The sequence below is a fragment of the Camellia sinensis genome, chromosome 2 (assembly GCF_055761805.1).
Source record: "Camellia sinensis isolate YWXY chromosome 2, ASM5576180v1, whole genome shotgun sequence".
Classification (NCBI taxonomy): domain Eukaryota; kingdom Viridiplantae; phylum Streptophyta; class Magnoliopsida; order Ericales; family Theaceae; genus Camellia; species Camellia sinensis.
Window position 1 is genome coordinate 63,049,563 of NC_138962.1, and position 11,804 is coordinate 63,061,366.

Below are 11,804 nucleotides of genomic sequence, written 5' to 3' on the forward strand. Positions count from 1 at the left end.
AGTGCTTACACCATTTTTGAAAAGTTACTCCTTTTGCGTAAGAATTTTTGGCATAATATTTAAACTTTTTCTTCCAACTTACATCTTTTCTGAAAGCCCAACTTAAAGCATCTTCGGAAGTCACTTATACCTTTTGTGAAAATAAAAATTAATGAAATTTACACCTTTTGCTTAAGCTTACACCTTTTCGGGAACATATTTACACCATTTTTGAAAAGGTACTCATTTTGTGTAAGAATTTTTGGCATAACACTTATACTTTTTCTTCCAACTTACACCTTTTGTGAAAGACCAACTTAAAGCATCTTCGGAAGTCACTTATACCTGTTGTGAAAAAAAAAATTAATGAAATTTACACCTTTTGCTTAAGCTTACACCTTTTTGGGAACATATTTACACCATTTTTGAAAATGTACTCCTTTTGTGTAAGAATTTTTGTCATAACATTTACTCCTTTTGTGCTTATATACTCTTTCACAAAAGGTGTAAGTTGGAATAAAAAGTATAAATGTTATGCCAAAAATTCTTACACAAAAGGAGTAACTTTTCAAAAATGGTGCAAGTATTTTCATGAAAAGGTGTAAGCTTAAGAAAAAGGTGTAAATTTGATGATTTTTTTTTTCCCAAAAGGTGTAAGTGAGTTCCGAAGAAGCTTTAAGTTGGGGTTTCACAGAAGGTGTAAGTTCGAAGAAAAAGTATAAATGTTATGCCAAAAATTCTTACACAAAAGCAGTAACTTTTCAAAAATGGTGTAAGCACTTCCACGAAAAGGTGTAAGCTTAATCAAAATGTGTAAATTTGATGAATTTTTTTTTTCACAAAAGGTATAAGTGACTTCCGACGAAGCTTTAAGTTGGGCTTTCACGAAAGGTGTAAGTTGGAAGACAAAGTATAAATGTTATGCCAAAAATTCTTACACAAAAGGAGTAACTTTTCAAAAATGGTGTAATCACTTCCACGAAAAGGTGTAAGCTTAAGCAAAAGGTGTAAATTTGATGAATTTTTTTTTTCACAAAAGGTATTAGTGACTTCCGAAGATGCTTTAAATTGGGCTTTCACAAAAGGTGTAAGTTGGAAGTTAAAGTATAAATGTTATGCCAAAAATTCTTACACAAAAGGAGTAACTTTTCAAAAATGGTGTAAGCCCTTCCACGAAAAGGTGTAAGCTTAAGCATAATGTGTAAATTTTATGAATTTTTTTTTTCACAAATGGTATAAGTGACTTCCGACGAAGTTGCCGCTCACAAACGGTAAAAATTCTTGAACAAAAGGAGTAACTTTTCAAAAATGGTGTAAGTATTTTCACGAAAAGTATGAAGGAGTAACATTTCAAAGTGTTCATAACCACAAATGGAGTAACAAAGCGTTCATTTCAAAATGTTCGTAAATACATAAGGAGTAACATCAAGTGTTCATTTCAAAGTATTCGTAGTAAACACAAAAGGAGTAACATTTCGAAGTGTTCATAAACAAATTGGGACAACCACTGAACAAATCAAAGGGTTCGTGACCCCCGCTGGCCACCCAAGCGTCGGTGGCCTCCGGTGCTCACAGCCTTCTGAGATCGGCACCTCCACTGGCACCGCCGCCGCAAATCAAAGGTTTTTTTCTCTCTGGCTATCGATCTTGGTCTCTCTGTGTCGATGTCGGCCTATTCTCCGTCGATGTCGGTCTCTCTCTGTTGATCCCTGTTTATCTCGGTCTGTCTCCAGCGATCTTGGTCTGTCTGTGTCCATGTGGGTCTCTTCTCTGTCGATCTCTGTCGATTTCGGTCCCTCTGTCGATCAGTGTCCATCTAGGTCTCTATGTCTGTTGATCTCAGTCTATCTCTCTCTCTCTCTCTGTCTGTCCGTTGCTCTATATTAAAAACGGTTCTCTTTTACATTGACATACTTGGTTGGATTTGGACTTGGAGTCGCTATTCCAAGCCCTCCCAGACTCGTCGTCTCTGAAACGGAGTTTTACTCAGAGAAAGGCCAAGCCCTCCGAAACGCCCTTCTCTCTCACATTGCCATTATTTGAACAAGACAAATACAGTACAGTGTGATTGGATTTTAGGAACTTCCAGGTTTTGGGGGGAAAAAACGGAACTTACACGTTTTGTGAAGTTACTCACATCCCTTGTGAAAAAACTTACACTATTTGTGAAAGGTTACACATTTGTGAAATAATTTATTTTATAAAATTTAGACCTTTTCGTTGAAATACTTAAAACCTTTTGTGAGATGTTACTAATTTATTAAAAATCATGTCTATTAAAAAATTTACACGTTTTATTGGAACTTACACTTTTTCTGAGAACAGAACTTACACCTTTTTTGAAATAAGTTACATCTTTTCTGAACATGCTTACACCTTTTATGGAAATCTGAATTATATTTTCCTAAAATTTAAACCTTCAATGGGAAGTTACACCATTGTGACATAACTTTCATGTTTTGTGAAAACTACTACATACATGTTTTTGAAAATATACACCTTGCATGGAAGGAGTATTTGAATAAAATTTATACCTTTTGTTAAAAACATAAACCTTTTCTGAATGATTACACCTTTTTGTGGGAATGCTTACACCGTTTCTGAATGGTTACTGCTTTTGTGAATAACTTTTTTCATCAAATTTACACTTTTTATGGGATATTACAACTTTTCTGCCAGCAAAACTTACACCTTTTTAAAAAATTTACACCTTCTATGGAAAATATGTTTTCAGCAAGTTTACACCTTATTTTAAAAGCTTACACCTCTTCTAAAAAGGTACTCCTTTTGTGAAGCAAACATGTTTAAAAATTTTTTCACATTTTAAATAGGAGTTACATATTTGGTGAAGACAGTTAGACCTTTTTTGAAAATTTACACGTTTTATGGAAAATAAGCTTTTGATAAAGTTTGTTAAAAGAAATTATTTGACAAAAGGTATAACCTTTTCAAATATGGTGTATGTTTGTCCGAAGAAGGTGTAAATGACCATAGAAAAGATGTAAGTTTTGTTTTTCACTAAAGGTGTAACTTGAAATAATAAGTGTAAATTTTATGAAAAAGGTTTTTCCACAAAATGTGTAATTTTTCAAGAAGTTGTAAATATTTTCGAGAGAAGGTGTAAATTTTTAGGAAAGGTGCAAACTTTAGGAATAGTTGTAAACTTTGTGAGTTTTTACAAAAGGTACAAGTTCCCAAAGAAGACCAATCATTGAAGCTGAATGTTTCGTTTTTACAAAAGATATAAGTTCCCAAAGAAGACCAATCCCAATAAAGCTGAATGTTTCGTTTTTAGAAAAGATCCAAGGTGTAACTTTTATTAAGAAAATTAATGTAAAGATATAAAGTTCCAAGGTGTAACTTTTATGAAGAAAATTAATTTATAAATGATGTCACTTTTCATTAAAAGGTGTAGGTTGTCAGAACAAGTATAAAAGTTTAAAAAATGCCGAAGTGTTCAGAAGAGGTGTAAGTTCCGTCTGCCCGTCCGTCTCTCTTCCATCTCGGACCTCTCTCTTTGTTTGTCTTTCTCTCTGCCCGTCTCTCCGTTGTTCCATTTCCCTGTAGCTGTAGGGTTTTACAGAGAAAAATATTTGAGTGCTGAGCTTAAGTTCTTGGGAAGGCTAGCCATAGAAGTGGATGCATAAATACTTTTTTTAAGTTGATTTTTGTCGGTGGAGCACAACCGCAAGGGTTAATCGAGCACCACCGTCGGTTCGTCTGATCCGGTTGGTATTTCCTTTATTTCGTGCTGGTATATTATCTGTCTCCTTGTTTGTCTTCTATCATTTGCATATACCTTCACACCCAACCTGAAATCGACCCAATAGGAACTGTTCTGTACTCCATTTTCGTATTTTGTGCTATTCGAATAGGAACTCTTCCCTCTGCTAACCGAAATGGACCCAATAGGAACTGTTCTGTACTCGATTTTTGTATTTTCTCCCTTTCGAATAGGAAGTCTTCCCTCTGCTATCAGTGCTGCAAGTTGAACATAGGTATCATAGTAGTTAGCAACAAGCATAAAAGGTGTTCTGCATTTACATGGCGAACTTGTTAGGTTGGGTTATATATAACGAAATAAGACTTTAAAAAAAATTTGTGTAATGTTGGCACGGGAAAAACAATTTTTTTTTTCGAGTAGCCAAAAAAGCAAAAATAAGAAACTCGATAAACAAACAATGACTAATCTTGTTTCCGCAACAGGTAGCACACTCGGTTGAATTCTGCTTTAAATTTTGTAGTACTCGGTGATTTTATATTGCCGAAACTTATGTTTAGAAACAATCTGTGGTACACGGACTCTTCAAAATAGATCAAATACCTGTGTCGGACACCTGAGAGTCGGACAAGGGTATGGGATATGTGTCGGATACTTTTCAACGGACACTTCTTATATAATTGTATAAAACACAATTATTATATGTGCAAATTATTGTGAAATTACTATAAATGTGGTTTTGACACCGTGAGTTACATATAGTACCATTTTATGTCACATATTAGATTAAAAATATGATATTTTTTCCCCACACCGTGTACCATTGAATGTAGGGTTAAGATTTAATGAGTCGGACCTGTACATACATACCGCACCCGGCACCCGTACCCGAGTCCGTGTAACACAGTAAACAACTCTTTCTTTCAGTGCTGAAGTTCATGCATAGTTGACGGTATTCAACTTAAAACATAGGAAAGCCAATTGAAAGAGTTGAAATGAGGATGACGATTTCCAAATTTTGTAGAGAGCTATTCGTTCCCACACCCAATTCTGAATCAAGAGTTGAAGCGTTCACTTTCATGGCTAGCCTTTCCAACAACTTAAGCGGCCGGAGACGATGGCTGAAAACCAATACCTTCTCCCCACCTGAGTCGGACAACCCTAACAGATTAAGGAAGAAGTTTGCCTTCAGTCCTTCTCTGATATCCAACTTTTCTAAGATGTGGTCCATCCGGGCATCGTCAATGCCCTCTGTTTCTGTGGTTGACGTGTCTGTAGGTGAAATCTTTAGGAGGGATCTCAACTGTGTGTGCACATACAGTGTGCTCCCATCCCAGGTGATGTTCAACTGCTTAACGAAGTTGTTCAGTTCTTCAACTTCACGAACTGTCGTAAGGATGAGGTGAAGAAATTCAGAGAAGTCAACAAGCCCAGGCAATTCACGAAGAAAATCTCATTTGTAGAAATGGACAACCTTGCCTGTCATTGCACGCAACTTTTGAATGACGGTTACCTTTCTCTTGAAGTTATCATCTTGCATATATATACAACAGTTACATTTGAAGAGGAAGGTAGCTGTCATTCATGAGTTGCGGGCTGTCTGGACTTTATTGAGCGAGTTCATGAATGCGTACTCTCATTTGTCTTTTTTATGACCTTCGTGCAGAATGAGAATGGATGGGTACGTTAGTAATATTTTTTGGCAGGCAGTGGCAGTCTTGCTTGTTTCATTGTCACATACAATTGATGAAACTTGTTTGTACGCCCGGAAAAGTATTCTTTTCTGATCTGCCCACTGTCTGAGCACCCGAAGGTAATGGAGCATGGGCCAGGATTCACCCACCTCGATTCTCTGCAACCAAGTTGCTCAGTAGGAAATTGAAGCCCTCAACTTGATGGCTGGCCTTTCCAACAACTTAAGCGGCCGGAGACGATGGCTGAAAACCAATACCTTCTCCCCACCTGACTCGGACAAGCCTAACAGATTAAGGAAGAAGTTTGCCTTCAGTCCTTGTCTAATATCCAACTTTTCTAAGATGTGGTCCATCCGGGCATCGTCAATGCCCTCTGTTTCTGTGGTTGACGTGTCTGTAGGTGAACTCTTTAGGAGGGATCTCAACTGTGCGTGCACATACAGTGTGCTCCCATCCAAGGTGATGTTCAACTTCTTAACTACGTTGTTCAGTTCTTCAACTTCACGAACTGTCATAAGGGTGAGGTGAAGAAATTCAGAAAAGTCAACAAGCCCAGGCAATTCACGAAGAAAATATCATTCATAGAAATGGACAACATTGCCTGCCATTGCACGCAACTTTTGAATGACGGTTACCTTTCTCTTGGAGTTATCATCTTGCATATATATACAGCAGTTACATTTCAAGAGGAAGGTAGCTGTCATTCATGAGTTGCGGGCTGTCTGGACTTGATTGAGCGTAGAAATGAAATGCGTACTCTCATTTGTCTTTTTTATGACCTTCATGCAGAATGAGAATGGATGGGTACGTTAGTAATATTTGTTCGCAGGCAGTGGCAAATTTCTTCCTTAATCTGTTAGGCTTGTCCGACTCAGGTGGGGAGAAGGTATTGGTTTTCAGCCATCGTCTCCAGCCGCTTAAGTTGTTGGAAAGGCCAGCCATTAAGTTGAGGGCTTCAATTTCCTACTGAGCAACTTGGTTGCAGAGAATCGAGGTGGCTGCATCTTGGCCCATGCTCCATTACCTTCGGGTGCTCAGACAGTGGGCAGATCAGAGAAGAATACTTTTCCGGGCGTACAAGAAAGTTTCATCAATTGTATGTGACAATGAAACAAGCAAGACTGCCACTGCCTGCCAGCAAATATTACTAACGTACCCATCCTTTCTCATTCTGCACGAAGGTCATAAAAAAGGACAAATGAGAGTACGCATTTCATGAACTCGTTCAATAAAGTCCAGACAGCCCGCAACTTATGAATGACAGCTACCTTCCTCTTCAAATGTAACTGCTGTATATATATGCAAGATGATAACTTCAAGAGAAAGGTAACCGTCATTCAAAAGTTGCGTGCAATGGCAGGCAAGGTTGTCCATTTCTACGAATGAGATTTTCTTCGTGAATTGCCTGGGCTTGTTGACTTTTATGAATTTCTTCACCTCACCCTTACGACAGTTCGTGAAGTTGAAGAATTGAACAACGTAGTTAAGAAGTTGAACATCACCTCGGATGGGAGCACACTGTATGTGCACGCACAGATGGGATCCCTCCTAAAGAGTTCACCTACAGACACGTCAACCACAGAAACAGAGGGCATTGACGATGCCCGGATGGACCACATCTTAGAAAAGTTGGATATTAGACAAGGACTGAAGGCAAACTTCTTCCTTAATCTGTTAGGCTTGTCCGAGTCAGGTGGGGAGAAGGTATTGGTTTTCAGCCATCGTCTCCGGCCGCTTAAGTTGTTGGAAAGGCCAGCCATCAAGTTGAGGGCTTCAATTTCCTACTTTGTTTCATTGTGACATACAATTGATGAAACTTGCTTCTACGCCCGGAAAAGTATTCTTCTCTTATCTGTCCACTGTCTGACCACCCGAAGGTAATGGAGCATGGGCCAGGATGCAGCCACCTCGATTCTCTGCAACCAAGTTGCTTAGTAGGAAATTGAAGCCCTCAACTTGATGGATGGGGTTTCATCTGGTTTTTGTGCCTGGGATGAGCACCAATTTCTCTGACAGAAGAATCGTGTCCTGATTGTTTAACCCCGTCATGAAATAGTTCAGTTGCTTCTTTGTCCTTTGTAGTCGGGCCTTCATAAAAGTATGTGTGTGTAGTCCTTCAGCCCTATAAATGAAAAACATAATGTAGTCCTTCATCTTCAATATTTGGGAAATTATGCATTTATCGCTTGTACACATAATTATTTTAATTGTAAGCTGTGTGAACGAAATGCAAAATTTTGATGTGTGTCCTTTCTTTTGTCTGTTTCAAAATCTGTATATGTGTTGGGAAATTCTGCATGTTGTTGTCTGTGTTGACGCAAAATTTTGAGGTTAACAGCCACATGTTGCAGCCGTTTGTTTGTGTTCTTGTAAATATTGATTGGAATACTTTGCAGGAGTTGTCGTCATTGCATCTGATGGATATTGGTCACCTCACACCAACAATGTTAGTTTTCTCCTTAAAGACTTGCTACCAGTTGGTTTCGTACATATGTTTGTAAACAAACGAAATCCATTACCAAGGAATACGCTGATTTTTTTCCGGATCAATTCTTACAGCAGCCCTTGTACTTTTGTGTTTGTGTTATTTGTTTTGCACAAATTTTGAATGGCCTCACTTTGCAGCATCAATTTTGAACTTTTGTTTCAATTACGTCCATTTGATTATAACTCTTCACCGTTTTGTATCAGAAAATATGCATATACGTGGCAACTGTACTTTTTGTTGTAGTCAACTTATAACTTTACTGAACTTACATAATCTCAATCAATTGACATTACAATCTTTGTTTTAAAAATGACAAACGGCATTAGTAATTTGACCGAAAATGTCCACGAAATTTGAAATGGACTGCCACAATTTAGGTAGTTTAAAGTGCATCGATCCAAATTAGACAACGGACAAAATGTGTATACCACCCCTGTAATTTTCCCTAAAATCTAATTTGTATGATTTGCTCTTTCATAAGGGGAAGGAAAAGATTGAAGACAATTGCCGAACAACATATCCAAATGTCTGACACTATCGCTGGCTCTTGTCGAAAGCGGCCAGTTACACCATTCATTTGTTACAGGTACTAGTTGTTTATTTTGACAATCTGGAATTACATTTTTCGTACTGAAATTACGCGCCTCGTCGAAGTTCAGTTTGTGATGTTTCAAATTGGTTTTGTTCCGCATGTCTGAAAATGTTTAAATTGGTGTCGATTTAGTCCCGGATGTACGAAAGTTGTCTTATGCCGATTTCGGGGCCAGCTTGACATAAAAACTTGCATATATATATATATATATATATGTATTTATATTTCACATTTAGTGATGATAAGCTTGACGATGCTTGCATGCAGCCAGCAACAATTCAAGGAAATGCAAGGGCCAGACAACACTCGACGAAAAATGGTGAGTGTCGAAATCTGTATTCTCTATAATACACTATGATGGAAACACATCGCTGGGTTGCTATCCATACGTTGTGTTGAATGGTCGTAGTGGGCTTCTGATTGTTTCACGTTTGTAGGATTGTAGCATGTAATAATGTCACATTCCTATTGTTTTTGTAAATTTCAATTCGTTGTAAAAGTCCAGCTACGTTTTGTCGCTGACTTTTTGCTGCAACTGTTATTTGTATTTGCAATCTTATTTAATTACCAACAATGCACGTGGATTGCGTTTGGCATAAAGTTGTAGTTACAGTAATTTTGGACTCATAGTTGTTACTTGTCTTGTACGTCTGTCATTTTCTTGGTTAAAGACTAGAAAGGAGATTGGGGAAAGGTGGAAGGCACTCCCCTCTGATGAGAAAAAGAGGTTTGTGGAAATGGCTAAGGCGAGCGCTGAGGAACACGCCAAAGTAGTACCATGTGCACCGAAGTCTGAAAAGGTCATTACGTACTTCATGTTTTCGTAAATGCATTTGGCTAGGTCCTGCTTTGCTGACATTGTTGGTTGTATTTTTGTATTAATTTAAGGGTAAAAAATGTGCAGGGTAAAAGGCAACTTCGCATATCATTGAAGTCAATTGTTGAGCTAGTTAACCGGTTCAACGAAGCACAAAAGCAGGCAGTCATTGACATTGGGTTTGCTGGCCTCCTGGGGATGAAGTGTACACGTATAGATCACGACTTGTGCGCATGGTTGGTATATAACTTCGATCCTGACAGTAGTTCATTGAATGTTCATGGTTGTCAAGTCAGGCTCACGTGTAAGGCAGTTAATGTTTTATTGGGAATACGGTGTGAAGGCGATGACGTGCAATTGGCTGGGTCATTAGAAGCATATCCCAATATCTATGATGAGGTTGGAGTTGTTAACAGTGTCATTCCTTTAAACAAGTTGAGACTTTATCTGACCGAGACTGCTGGTGCGGAGGACGAGTTTCGGCGGAAATTTGCGCTGTACGTGTTGGGGGCCATGTTGTGTCCTACCACAATGACCGGGTTGAAGCCATCGTTCATTCATGCCGTGAAGGACGTGAATCGTATGCGAGCTTGTAATTGGGCAAAGTTGACACTGCAATTCCTTTACAACGGTGTTCGCAAGTATAAAGGTCATCGCGGTGTAACTGGATGTGTTTTCCTGCTAATGGTATGCCAATAACTTGATTTTTTTTCCATTCCCCCCTTCATGTGTTTCATGCATTGTTCTGTCATGGTTCAACAAATTGGCCTTGATTGGGACATACAATGGTACCTGCTTTGTGAGTACGACAAACAACACTCTTCCTGACCAAGTATAGTACTTGCAGAAATATATTTTGTGTGACTACTGTCATGAATTTAAGAACAAAGAGTACAGGGCAAAAAGTATGCCGAACCTCAATGGAGGAACCAATTAAAACTACGTTGCGAAGAGGGGAACATGTACATAAATTTTTTTTCTTGGTTTCATCAATAAAGTCCTTGGTGTGCTGTACATTTTTTTCCTCAAAAAACATTGCATGATATGTGCCTATAAAGTTGACAGCATCCTCAACAAAATCGGTATGCTATGTACGTTCCACTGCAAAATTGAGAATAATGAATGTCATTGTTACTGAATATAGTTCATTTTTGTGGGAAGAACAACTTAATTATGGTGTGCCCCTTAATGTCCACAGCTGTTGTACCTTGATTGTGTTTGTCTAAGCTCGACTACGACGCGGTCCACACCTCGGCTTCATGATTGGGGTGATACCCAAATACGGGAGACGCTACGACGTATCAGAAGGAAGCAAAATTTCCTAACAATTGCGGTAAGCACTCCTACCACTGTGCACATTTCACACCATCGACCCACTTGTCTTCAACATACAATGTCAGACTTCATTTATGCGTTTCTATGATTAGGTGGAGTTTGATTACAGTAACGCTGATGATGCTGACATGGATGCATGCCATGTCGAGAACCAACAAACAGGACAGTACAATGAAGTCCGTATGAGCAATTTGGAGTCCGACATTCGTGAACTGAAGGAAATGATGAAGCAAGTTCTCCACAACCAAACAGATTTAATGGAGATGTTGCGACATTTCGAAGGCAAGCAAGTTGTTGGCAATGACAAGGTAATCCATCCAAGCATTACGCAATTTTCACACAGTTGAGCCACATCATTTGAAGATGGTTTGTAAGACTAAGTTCACGAATGTGTATGTATGATTAGGTGGAAGGCAATGATGTGTGTATCATTAACCTCTCCTCCAATGTTGCTCAACTGAAGGAAATGCTGAAGCAACTGCTTCAACGTTTCAGTTTGGGCTACAACGAACCGTTCACTGAACAAACCAATTTACGTGAACTGAAGCAAATGCTACACCACCTCATCGAAGGTATATTCTCTACACTGCAACCGGCAGGCGTGGCCAAGCAGGGTGTGGACCCTGCTGTTCGAGTCGAGGCGCATGAGGATGGCGTGGTCAAACCATCTGACGAAGTTAACCCAATGGAGTGTAATATTTCAGATGTACAAGAGGTGGATCACCAACAACAGATTTTGAAGGGAACCTTGGCAAGGGACAAAATTCATTTGCATGATGGGCACAAGCTGAACATCGAAGAAGGTGGGGACAACAACAAGAAGGGAGGCCTTCAGTCAGGGGAAACATATGAAACTAAAGATAAATACAGTCCTGACCTTCAGTCAGTGGACGTGAAGAACGTGGCGTGCGATGTGCATACTTCTCCTACTAAGCTTGGCAAACCATTGGGAGCAACTGGAATCGTTAGAGGAAGTGCAAAGGGAAGAGGAAAAGGAAAAGGAAAAGGGAAAATGCGCGGAAGTGGAGTTCAAGCCACTGAGGTCGGGGATATGCAATTGTGCATCGATAGCAAAACAAATAGTGGAGTTGACGACAGCAGTTCACCTGTGGATGTTGATGGTGTGGACAACGTGAACAAGGTACAAATACTGCCTTTAATGCCCCACAAGTTCTGAA